This window comes from Rana temporaria, chromosome 7, assembly GCF_905171775.1.
Source record: "Rana temporaria chromosome 7, aRanTem1.1, whole genome shotgun sequence".
NCBI classification, from domain to species: Eukaryota; Metazoa; Chordata; class Amphibia; order Anura; family Ranidae; genus Rana; species Rana temporaria.
The window spans coordinates 88661850-88675529 of record NC_053495.1 but is presented as its reverse complement, the minus strand read 5'-3'; positions in this window follow the sequence as shown (position 1 = coordinate 88675529).

Genomic DNA, 13680 nt, shown 5'->3' with positions numbered 1-13680 from the left:
GTGTTCTTGGGGTTGTACTCATCCTTCTTCTTCCTCCAAACATGGCGAGTGGAGTTTAGACCAAGAAGCTCTATTTTTGTCTCATCAGACCACATGACCTTCTCCCAATCCTCCTCTGGATCATCCAGATGGTCATTGGCAAACTTCAGACAGGCCTGGACATGCTCTGGCTTGAGCAGGGGGACTTTGCGTGCGCTGCAGGATTTTAATCTATGATGGCATAGTGTGTTACTATTGGTTTTCTTTGAGTCTGTGGTCCCAGCTCTCTTCAGGTCATTGACCAGGTCCTGCCGTGTAGTTCTGGGCTGATCACTCACCTTCCTGGTGAGATCTTGTATGGAACCCCAGACCAAAGGAGATTGATCATCATCTTGAGCTTCTTTCATTTTTTAATAATTGCACCAACAGTTGTTGCCTTCTCACCAAACTGCTTGCCTATTGTCCTGTAGCCCATCTCAGCCTTGTGCAGGTCTACATTTTTTTCCCTGATGTCCTTACACAGCTCTCTGGTCTTGGCCATTGTGGAGAGGTTGGAGTTTGTTTGATACAGGTAACAAGTTCAAACAGGTGCAATTAATACAGGTAATGAGTGGAGAACAGGAGGGCTTCTTAAAGAAAAAATAACTGGTCTGTGAGAGCCAGAATTCTTACTGGTTGGTAGGTGATCAAATACTTATGTCATGCAATAAAATGCCAAACAGCCACCGCAGTTTTACTGTGGCAGGTTGGCTCGGCTGGGCAAATCAACATTACCTCATGTCACTTCCCATTGTGGTCACTAGGGGCGCGTGCCACCGGAGGCAAGCAAGCGTGCCCGCTGTTTGCCGCCAGAGCCGATGCAAGTGCCCAGGGAGCGCAATGACATCCGGGCATCCACGATCGCTCGTGACAGAGCGAGAACTGGGATCTGTGTGTGATCTGTGTGTTTCAGGGGAGAAATGACTGATAGTGTGTTCATATAAAGCAGCGTTTCTCAACTCCAGTCCTCAAGGCGCCCCAACAGGTCATGTTTTCAGGATTTCCATTATTCTGCACAGGTGATTTGATCAGTTGCACTGCCTTAGTAATTACCATAGCCATTTCACCTGAGAGAAATCCTGAAAACATGACCTGTTGGGGCACCTTGAGGACTGGAGTTGAGAAACACTGATATAAAGTATGAACAGCGATCTGTCATCTCCCCTAGTATGTCCCATCCCCCCTTCAGTTAAAACACAGTGAGGGAACACAGTTAGGCCCTTTTCACACAGGGCAGATCAGTAATCATCCGCCCCGTGAACCTCCGCTTGCTCAGCGGGGATCGCTACGTTGATCACTACTGAGCCGGCAGATGACTGGGCGGTCCCCGCACACTGTGCAGGGACCGCCCTGTCTTTTCTCCGCTCTCCCCTATGGGGGGATCGGATGAACACGGGCCGTCTGTCTGTGTTCACCCGATCCGATCCGCCAGACGGATGGAAAAGTAGGTTTTTCCTACGTCACACTCGGATGTCAGCGGGCATGTCACTGCTGACATCCGTGGCTCCATAGAGGAGCACGGAGCGCCCGTTCAGGTCCGCCTAAAACACTGGCAGGCGGACCTGAACGGGCTGCCCGTGTGAAAGAGCCCTTAACCACTGATCGCCCCTAGTGTTAACCCCTTTCCTGCCAGTGAAATTTTTACTGTAATCTGTGCATTTTTATAGCACTGATCGCTGTAAAATTGTCAGTGGTCCCAAAAATTTGTCAAAAGTGTCCGATGTGTCTGCCATAATGTCGCAGTCCCGAAAGAAATCACAAATCGCCGCCATTACCAGTAAAAAATAAAATAATAATAATAAAAATGGCACAAATCTATCCCCTATTTTGTAGACGTTATAACTTTTGCGCAAACAAATCGATATACGCTTATTGCTGCAGAGGTGATAAAATACCACCAAAAGAAAGCTCTATTTGTAAGAAAAAAAGGACGTCAATTTTGTTTGGGCACAGCGTTGCACGATCTGCGCAATTGTCAGTTAAAGTGACGCAGTGCCGAATTGCAAAACAGTGCTCTGGTCAGGAAGCGGGTAAATCCTTCCGTGACTGAAGTGGTTAAAAAAGAGTTTATACACTTAACCCCCAGACCATATTGCTGGTCAAAGACCAGGCCACTTTTTGCGATTCGGCACTGCGTCGCATTAACTGACAATTGCGCGGTCGTGCGATGTGGCTCTCAAACAAAATTGGCGTCCTTTTTTTCCCACAAATAGAGCTTTCTTTTGGTGGTATTTGATCACCTCTGCGTTTTTTAGTTTTTGCGCTATAAACAAAAATAGAGCGACAGTTTTGAATTTTTTTTATATTTTTTACTTTTTGCTATAATAAATATCCCCCAAAAATATATAAAAAAACTATTTTTTTCCTCGGTTTAGGCCGATACGTATTCCTCTACATATTTTTCGTAAAAAAAATCACGATAAGCGTTTATTGATTGGTTTGCGCAAAAGTTATAGCGTTTACAAAATAGGGGATAGTTTTATGGCATTTTTCTTAATATTTTTTGTTTTTACTAGTAATGGCGGTGATCAGCGATTTTTTTCGGTACTGCGACATTATGGCGGACACTTTTGACAAATTTTTGGGACCATTGGCATTTTTATAGCGATCAGTGCTATAAAAATGCATTGATTACTATAAAAATGCCTCTGGCAGGGAAGGGGGCGAGGAAGGGGTTAAGTATGTTCACTGGGTGTGTTCTAACTGAAGGGGGGGTGGGCTGACTGGGGGAAATGACTGATCGCTGTTCATACATTGTATGAACAGAAGATCAGGCATTTCTCCCCTGACAGGACCGGGAGCTGTGGGCCAGATCCTCAAAAGGGTTACGCAGGCGTATCTGCTGATACGCCTGCGTATCCCTGTTTCTATCTATGCGACTGATCCACAGAATCAGTTACGCATAGATATTCCTAAGATCCGGCAGGTGTAATAGTTTTACACTGTCGGATCTTAGGATGCAGTACCTCGGCCGCCACTGGGGGCATTTCTCGTCGAAATGCCGCTTCGGGTATGCAAATTAGCACTTACGGAGATCCACGAAGCGGTTTCCCTTCGTGAAGTCTCCGTAAGTTGTTAGTTTGCAAACGCAAAATTAGGGCTGCTTTTACAAAGTGTAAAGTTAGTACACCTTGTAAAAGTATACCCTTCTTTCCCGAGGCGATGTCAAATTTTTTTTTACATTTTTTTTTTTCCCGCCACATCTTTTTTTTTTCCCGACGCAACTTTTTTTACCCGGCGCGATTCACAAAACTCGGCGCAACGTAATTTCGCGCAATGCACGTCGGGAGCATGCGCAGTACGTCCGGCGCGGGAGCGCGCCTAATTTAAATGGGACTCGCCCCATTAGATTGGGCACGTCTTGCGCCGGACAGATTTAAGTTACACAGTCGAAAATTTCTAGGTAAGTGATTTGTGGATCGGGCACTTAGGTAGAAATTTTGCGGCGGTGTAACTTAAATAGGAAGATTTAAGTTAAGCCCGCTGGCTGTGGATCTGGCCCCGTGTGTTTACACACACAGCTCCCGGTTCTCACTCTGTAACGAGCAATCTTTGGTGCGCGCGCCCCTATTGGCTGCTGGGAGAGATGACGTATAGCTACGTGATCTCGCCCAGCAGAGCCGACCTGCTGCCGTATAACTGCGGCGGCTGGTCGGCAAGCAGTTAAGTAATGCCTTTCCAGACTTTCCTAGGTTACAGTGTCTTGGAAAGGATAGTTTTGAGGCTTCTGCTAGTCAAGAGAGTCGCGGTGGAGAAGAGAGTCGCCTCAGCAATGACAAGAAAAAAGGCAGCGCCATCTAAGAGTAGCAGTAGAGACTTTAACCTATTTGCTGCCAGGCCCTGTGCTCCATTTTTACACTCAGGTGCCAGGCCATTTTTGCAATTTTTCCATTGCTTTTCTATTTTTCCCTTACAGCTTTCAGAGTTTGTTAAAGACCCCACAATCTATATATTTTCTGAAAGCACATGACCAGTATAATACAAATAAGTCAGGTTGTGTCTGCAGGCTGAATATCATATTGACCATGTGAAAATATGGATTCTTCTGCCACTAAACAATTTGGAAAGGAGAGCCTATCTGGATAACCACCTACACAGATACGTTTGGAAAGCTTGCTTGGACCTATATGCTGTTACCTTACAGCAGTAAGGTAAGGGGACATCCTCACTTACCCTGAAGGGATCACTGGATACAGGGCTGGTGCAAGGATTTTTGACACCCTAGGCGAAAACTCATTTTGCCGCCCCCTTGGCTCCACCCCTGACTCCACCCTCTTTGACCTGCCGATGTATACCCCACCCTTTTAATGAAACTCCCATCAAATGCAGCCCACCAACGCCCATCAAATGCAGCCTCACCAGCGCCCATCAATGCAGCCTCACAAGCACCCATCAATGCATCCCACCAGCGCCTATCAATGCAGCCTCACAAGCACCCATCAATGCAGCCTACCAGCGCCCATCAATGCAGCCTCACTAGTGCCGATCAAATGCAGCCTCACCAGCGCCCATCAATGCAGCCTCACAAGCACCCATCAATGCAGCCCACCAGCACCTATCAATACAGTATCACAAGCACCCATCAATGCAGCCCACCAGCAGCCATCAATGCAGCCTCACTAGCGCCCATCAAATGCAGCCTCACCAGCGCCCATCAATGCAGCCTCACAAGCACACATCAATGCAGCCCACCAGCGCCCATCAATGCAGCCCACCAGCGTCCATCAATGCAGCCTCACCAGCACCCATCAATGCAGCCCACCAGCGCCCATCAATGAATGTTTGCTTGCTTCCATTCATTCGGGAGTCGGGACACAGACACAGTTCTCTGCCACCGCTGCATCTCTGACACTATGTGCGAATGGAGCGGTGGCTGCCTGCTGATGCTGAGACTTAGGCCCCATACACACGATAGAATTTATCCGCAGATACGGTTCAGCGGACCGTATCCGCGGATAAATCCTCTCTAAGATTTCAGAGGATTTCAATGCGATGGCGTGTACACACCATCGCATTGAAATCCGCGCTGAAATCCTCTGCCGATGACGTGTCGCGCCGTCGCCGCTATTATGACGCGGCGACGGGCGCGACACTGTCATATAAGGAATTCCACGCATGCGTCTATTCATTACGGCGCGTGCGGGGAATCCCTTTGGACGGATGGATCCGGTAAGTCTGTACAGACGAGCGGATCCATCCGTTGGAATGGATTCCAGCAGATGGATTTGTTGAGCATGTCAGCAAATATCCATCTGCTGGAAATCCATCCCAGGGGAGATTTATCTGCGGATAAATATCCGACGGAGTGTACACACCATAGGATCTATCCGCAGAAACCCATTTGATGGGATTTATCTGCGGATAGATTCTATGGTGTGTATGGGGCCTCAGTTGCTTGCTGCAGAGAGAAGAGAGTAAAAACACCAGTGGCTGGGCGCCCCTAGGCAGTATGGCGCCCTAGGCGGCTGCCTAGTTTGCCTAGTGGTAGCACCGGCCCTGACTGGATATCCATCCTGTTTCTCACCTTACATGTTGGGATCCACACCAGCACTACCTATTTTGGATTTTACTTTGGACTTTTGATTTTCGTTCTTATCAATAAGCTCTGCTGCATGTTTTTTTTGTTTTTTTCAGCTTAGTTTATCTTAGCCACTTGGGTGCTGTGTGACGCACACTGTATATTTATAATTGTATTCTTTTATCACTTATTTTATTGTTCATTTCACTTCACCATACAGAGATTATGAAGATACTTATTAGCACTCATGCATAGAAGTGATATACTTCTGTCAACCAGTTCACTGATCACCCTTTGATGTTATGCTGTTTGTATTGTTATAATCATACACAGACCAGCCTACTTCCTTTACACACCTCTCCCATCCCCCACCTACAGCGCAGCGCTATTTTCTTTGTCATTATAATACAAATAAGGTGCTAATGATTTTTAGGGTACAATGATATTTGCACAAATGTTTATCAAACAATATTTTCGTCAAAATATTACAGGGCACTGGACTCTGAGCCCAACTTGTGACAATAGAGAATGAATATTCGCTATTGTCTTCCAGCTTCTCCTCCTGGCCAATCAGGACAGATAGGGTTGGCCAGTAGAAAAACCTGAGAAAGCAGTGGAGGGGAGAGTTTGGGGGGGGGGGTGGTCCCCATAGAGAGGCTGAGTGCGGGCAGACCTAGGGGGGTGGTGTTTTGTTTTCCACCTCCCAAAAAAAGTTTGGCACCAGCCGTCACTGGGTCTTACTTTTTTTTTTTTTTTATTGTTACTTTTTAAATAAATTTACAGTTACATTTTTTATTTTTTTTACAGTTACATTGCCTTTTCTCTGTAGCACTTTACTTGAATGAATCCGGAATCTGTATAGAGATTCCTCATTAATTCATAAAATTATAGTCTGATACATAGTAACACTCGTGATTTACTATGTATCAGCTGTCAGTGGACATAGGACACATGTTTACCAAGCTCCCCAAGCCCCAACTTCACCCCCACCTGCACTGCTTCCCCCGCGCTCCCCAGTCTGACAACTCACCAGAGCTTAGTGCAGGGAGAAGCTGCAGGGGGCAGGAGGGAAGGAGGGATACAGCAATGGGTCGGGGGTGCGGGGGCAGTACAGGGGGTGATCTGACTGGTGGGGGGACACATCTGGATCCCCCCTATGCCCCATGCACCACATGAAGGCACTTCTGTAGGTCTTTACGGCGTATGCACCTGGCAGTGAAAGGGTTAATGGGCGCAATGGTGAACAACTTACAAGATAGCGTAAGTATGCTCATCAAGGTATGCTCGGTCGCCTGAGTGATGGATTTCAAATTATTTTTAGTTTCCGGTGCCCAGGGCTGTTAGCTTCCACATCCCATCTGCAGCATCTGCATCATATGTTGGGAGATTATCTAGGGGCAAAAACAGACATAGAGAGCTTTCCAGTTAACGATCAACTGAGCAGCGGTGGTGCGTCCATAACTGAGCCAGTGACTCTTATAGGCTTTCCGATTACAGCCTGTTGGCTCTAATCGGCTTCCAAATAGATAACCAGGGGATGCAGGGGGTGTGCGTTCCCTGGTTAACACTGACATTTGTCTCAGCCAATGAGGTTCAGCCAATCTGGTTACCGGTAACCTGATTGGCTGACTTGGGAGAAGACATCGAGGGAGGATGGCTGACCCGAGAAAGGTAAGTGCTGGGGGACGGGGAAGCAATCTGGCGGCAATTGTTGGGCACAGTGGTGGCAATTGCTGGCCACAGTGGTGACAATTGCTGAGCACAGTGCAGTGGTGACAATTGCTGGGCACAGTGGTGACAATTGCTGGGCACAATGCAGTGGTGACAATTGCTGGGCACAGTGGTGACAAGACAATTGCTGGGCACAGTGCAGTGGTGACAATTGCTGGGCACAGTGGTGACAATTGATGGGCACAGTGGCTGCATTTGATGGCATGGCACGTTTGATGGCACAGTGGCAACGTTTGATGGCACAGTGAGGCTGCAATTGATGTTTTTTTTTCGTTTGTTTACTCCCCCCCAAAAATTTTGAGCACCAGCCGCCACTGCAACTGAGTTATTGGGTCATGAGAATAGGCCACTGGCCAGAACTTGCCCAGTATGCAATTGAGCTGCTGGGCTGCCCTGTGCTTTCCGAACGGACATTCAGTGCTGCAGGAGGTTTTGTGACAGATAAAAGAGCGTGTCTATCCAGACTCTGTTGACTGGCTGACATTTATCAAAATGAATTATTCCTAGATTAGCAGCAGCTATCAAGCCCCTGATGCTGATGTGAAATCTGTGCAAGACTGTCTATGTCTAGGCTGCCTAGCTTTGTGGGCATTGATTGTATTGTGAAGACATTTTTTGGAGTAGGTTTCATAGGCACAATTAACACCCAAGGACCAATTTTATTGCACCTGTTTGACTGGGGCAAATTATTTACATTTTTGACAGCAAGGCCAATTCTTGCTTTCATCAAGAGTACCTCTATAGTAGGGGTGCCCAACCAGTGGCCACATGTGGCCCGTGGAGCCCTCTGATGTGGCCCACAACCTCCTGCTCTGGGATATAGAATAGAATAGAATACTGTTATTAAAGGTAAGTTTATTGTTCTGCAGTGGTTACTGGGCTGCTTTCAAACTAATCCACAGGTGCAGAGCAGTTTACCTGTGGGTTTCCTGCACTGAGCCATAGACTGTTATTACCTGCGAGTTTAGTGTGCTGAGAGTAGAGTGGGCTCTATAGAGCTGAGTGGGCTGCCATCCACCCGCTCTACTCATTGTGGCCTGCGACCGGTTACCAAGTCGCTTAAGTGGCCCTTGCTCTTCAAAAGGTTGGGCACCCCTGCTCTATAGGGTTACGTTGTGAAGGGACCTCCAACACCTGCACCTGTTACTTCTATCCAAAGTCAGCGAAACAGACACCAGAATTTATCCAAAAAATCTTTAATCTTGTTCCGAGCACACTAAATTGTGGTCTCATCATACAGACTGGCTCACTAAGCCTTTGTTTATAAAATAAAGAAAGCTTGCAGGGAAAATGTCAATGTCCAGAGGACCCAGCGCATCATGGATCGCGGTAAATGGCTGCTGACAGCGGCTGTTTAGCACGTGATCGCTCCGTCAAATGACAGAGCGATCACTGGTTAACAAACCGGCATCATGTCCGGGTTCCTCTCTCCCCTCTCTATACCGATCTGTATGGTGCGAGTAGAGAGAGAACGGATGCAGCAGCGCTGTGGGCTGGATCTGTAGTGTCCACAGCGCTGCTCCTTGACAATTGCAGCCTCTGCCATCCCTCCATACTAAGCCTGCCATCCCTCCACCATACTCTGCCATCCTGCCATCCCTCTGCCATCCTGCCATCTCTCTGCCATCCCTCCGCCATCCTGCCATCCCTCCACCATACTCTGCCATCTTGCCATTTCTCTGCCATTGTGCCATCCCGCCATCCCTCTGCCATCCTGCCATCCCTCTGCCATACTCTGCCATCCTGCCATTCCTCCACCATACTCTGCCATGCTGCCATCCCTCCACCTTGGTCTACCATCCTGCCATCCCTCTGCCATCCTGCCATCCCTCTGCCATCCTGCCACCCCTCTGCCATTCTGCCATCCCTCTGCCATACTCTGCTGTCATGGACCTTGGGATGCTAAAGTGTTTCTACTTGACATCTGTTACACAGGAGAGGGTGGCGAATAAATCATAATTCATGTATTACATGAGATGGGACATATTACAGGTGATTTCATGTGGACCAGAGTGACTCATTCCTCTGCATAACAGACTGTTGAAATGCTAATGTCCCACCACCAGCCAGCTCTCTATTCTGAAGGTTAATTGAATCTATTATGTGTGTTTGAAGATGTATGTGTTTACGCTAAAAGACTTTGTATTGTTCTAAAGGTCAGAAGTCTCCTGTCAGGAGTATTGAATTAGCATGTTATTATCTAAAGGAATGTGACCTCAGAGGTAGTAATTAAGTCATGTTAAATAGACCGGGCTATTGTGTACATTGATTACCCCCTGGGGCTTCTGTCTCAATACACATAACAGTCTTTCTATCCAAGCTATTGGACCAATCCCTGTTGACTATTCCAAGTCCTCATTTACATGGTTAAGGAGGACCTGAGTGAGGACTGCACAAATAGATACAACGGTGTATCTCGAGATGCGCGGCGTAAGTGTAAATGTGCGCCGTCATATCTATGCGCCTTACCCACAGAAGCAGATACGCGTGAAAATTGGCTTCACCCGTCCAACGTAACTGTCCTCCGCCGGCGTAACTTAGGCGCATATTTAGGCTGGGCGTATCTTTCGTTCCCATTGATTTCCTATTCAATTATGCAAATGAGGGAGAAATGCCAATTCACATGCGTACGATTGTCCGGCGTAGGCTACGCGCTGTGCGCGTAAGCTGCACTCCCGGTCTAAAGTTACCCCTCATAAAAGCAGGGGTAACTTTGCAACAGACTTGCACAGGTCAGCTGGAGAGCAGCAACAGCAGCAGCGTGACAGAGGAGCTGAGCAACAACACTTGCAGGACAACACATCTGTGTGCCAACATGCCAGGGGCAGCCGTGGTCATAGCACTACTGCGTCTACGGGCACGTAGGAGGAGGAGGAGGGCACAGGAGAGGGTATACTGAGAGCGCATGGACCTCTTTGCCATGGGGGAATCTGAGGTGTATCGCTTGTTCAGATTTGACACTGAAGCCATCCTGGAAATAGTCAGAACCCTGCAGGATGACCTCACCAGCCCAACACATCGCTCACAAGCAGTGCCGCCACTGCTCAAGGTCATGGCAACACTGCATTTCCTGGCCACTGGATCTTTTCAAAGAACAAGTGGAAATTTGGCTGGGATGTCACAATCCACCATGAGCAGATGTGTGCACCAGGTTGTCCCCGCAATCCTCAGACGCATGTCCCACCACATCATCAGACCCACCCAGGAGGTCCAGCAGGCGAAGGCAAGAACAGATTTCTACAAAATTGCCAGATTCCCACGCACCATCGGGGCCATTGATTGCACACATGTGGCACTACAGACCCCCGTGACGCAGAGCACATGTACCGCAATAGGAAGCACTGGCATTCCATTAATGTACAGGTGATAGCCGATGCCCAATACCTCATATGGCACGTCCGTGCCAAACACCCAGGGGCCAGCCATGACAGCATTATATACCGTCAAAGCGACATCCCAAGACAATTTGAACAGAACGTGTATGGGGACAGCTGGCTGGTTGGTGAGTGACATGGGTGTCAGGTATGACTGTCCCCCCCCATGATGCAGACATCACGAGGGGCACATGCATGACTAACATCCTTCTGTCTTTTCCCTTACAGGTGACTCTGCATATGCACTTGGGCCCCATCTTATGACTCCATTCCGGAACCCCCAAACCCCGGGAGAGAGAAGATACAATGAAGCACACATACGTACCCGTGGAGTGGTGGAACGCACATTTGGCCTCCTGAAGTCCCGTTTCCGATGCCTGGATAAGTCTGGGGGTACCCTGTTGTATTCCCCAAACTTCGTGTGCCAGATCATCGGTGCATGTTGCATTCTGCACAACTTCGCCATGAGAAGGGGCCTGGAGATTGACCTACGTCATGACCTGACCCCCGAACCAGACATTCCCCCCCTAACCGAGGCTACCCGTCTGCTGAGGGAAGAGCAGTCAGGAGATGCCTCGTGGTAGGCTTATTTTCACGTTCAACATACACATGAAACATGTCACAATGAGAATGCATGCATGCACACCACTGTGGTCCCTAGCACACCCCCCCCCCACAACCCCATTAAATTGGATTAGACCGAAGTACAGCACACGGTACTAGGGAGCAGCAACGCCACGTCAAGGCTCCAATTATGTTGCTGTATATTAATTTACCCCAAAATAAAAATAAGACTCATGTTGAGTATACAAATAAAATAATAAGACTCATCTTGAGTATACAAATCAAATAATAAGACTCATATCGAGTACATGAAAAAAATAATCTAACTGGCACTCATCTGGCCTGACGCGGACTACGCCTAGTGCCAAGGCTCCTGGCCCTCTGTTGCCTGGTGGCAGCCGCGGGTGGGGGGGGTGGGTCATTGGGAGGAGGAACATCACCCGATCTCTCCCTGGCTGCCTGGATTCCCTCTAAAGCCACGGCTATGCGGGTGAGGACCGCATTTGTCTGAGTCCCCACCGCCTCAATGGCTGCTGTATTGGCCTGTATGGCCACTGCCAGGCTCCTCACTTCTGCCACAAGGCCTGTATTTGTGGCCTCCAGGTCCCTCACGCAGGTCACCAGTGCACTGCTATTAACACTGACCTCCTGCACATTTTCAGTCATGGTGGCAGTGTAAGCAGCCTGGGTCTGCTGCATGGAGGCCAGGCTGGCTGCCACCCGGTGCATGTCAGACGCCACCGAACCGACATGCTGGGTCTGCCTGGCCTGGTCCCTAGATAAAGAGGCTTCTAGGGTCTCTGGATCACCCCTCGACTTCCTAGAAGCCTTCCTGGGTGCAGGTGTGGCTTGGGGCCTACTATATGGGGAGGCCCTTGAGGGTACTTCCCTTATGGAGGAGGGGCTTCCCAAAAGGGTGGAGGCCATTGGGGGGGTTCCCAAAAGGGTGGAGGCCCTTGGGGGGGTTCCCACATTGGAGGAGGGCCTTGGGGGGGTTCCCCTGAAGTTGGAGGCCCTTGGGGGGCTATCCCCTATGGAGGTGGTGGTATGGGAGGCTCCTGCGATGGTGGTCTCATCCCCCAGGTAAATGCCATCCTCCAGGTCCCCGTGCTCCTCCTCGACTTCCTCTAAAGGAGATGTGTGGACACTGTCCTCTTGGGATGGGGTTGGTTGCCCAGCAGCCGAGGATGGGCCCGCTTCATCCTGCACATCTGTGGATGACACAAAACATTCACATGTTGGTGGCCCCACACATATTCCCCCCCCCCCCCCCCCCACACATGCTACACACTAGATAAAAGATAAAACACATTCACCTGTCCTCAAGGGCTGATTAACCGAATCATATCCCTCCAGGCCCTCCACCTGCTCCTTCTCCAAGCACCTGGCTATGACCTCCTCATCAGGTGTCAGCGATATATTCAGGGCTGGTCCACCTCCGGTGCCCCTTTTGTGCCTCTTAATCTTGGCCACCTTCTTCTTCACGAGACGCCGCAGGTTCGTTTATTTTCTTGGCTATTTTTTCAGGGGTCCGTTCTTCATGGCCAAGGGCACTGACCTCCGCTGCAATCTCAGCAAGGATCTGATCCTTCCGGACCTTGCTGGTAGAGCCACTTTCTGAACCATGGAGGTACTTATTGTGCCTTACCATGGCATCGATTATTATTGCCCTCTCCTGTCTGGAGACATTTTTAAGCCTCCTTTCTTTAGCACCTGCTGCTTCAGCCATGTTTTTCACAAAAAAACAGCACAAAAGTACCCACACCAAACCAACCAAACCTGCTGGTGTACTTTTGCGCTGGCGCATGTCTGGGCATCTTTATACCCTGGGGCGTGAGCGGTGGGCCGGCTTATCTCGGGGGATACGATAGGCGAAGTTGTGCGCATCCCCCAGGGGGACGCGGGACATGCTATCACGTGACGGCGCATGCGCCGTTTGTTCGGCCCTTCATTTGCATGGGGTCACGCTTCATTTAAATGGATCACGCCCACCTCCTTCCCACTTTGAATTACGTCGGCTTACGCCGTCTAATTTAAGTTACGATGGCGCATCTCAGCGCGCATTTGCTTGCTAAATAGGCTGCTTGCCTCTCGAAGTTTCGACGGCCTGGTGTAACTGCGATGCGCTACGCCCACCTAATGATGCGCAGAGGTACGTGAATCTGGCCCAAAGAGTCCTGTTTGAACTTACATACAGCCTGCCTGGTGTTTTGTTCTTATGGATCCCGAACGGCACATAGCTGTAGTTCGGATCCCGGAACCTTGGATGACTGGACCATCAGACGTTGCAATCGGCAATCTGATCCAATACAAGCAGAGGAGTGTCAGGAGAGCAGAACCGAGCGAGCAAAGGGTCTCGTCACATCTGCCATCCTGCCATCCCTCCACCATACTCTGCCATCCCTTCACCATACTCTGCCATCCTGCCATCCCTCTACCATCCTGCCATCTCTCTGCCATCCCGCCATCCCTCTG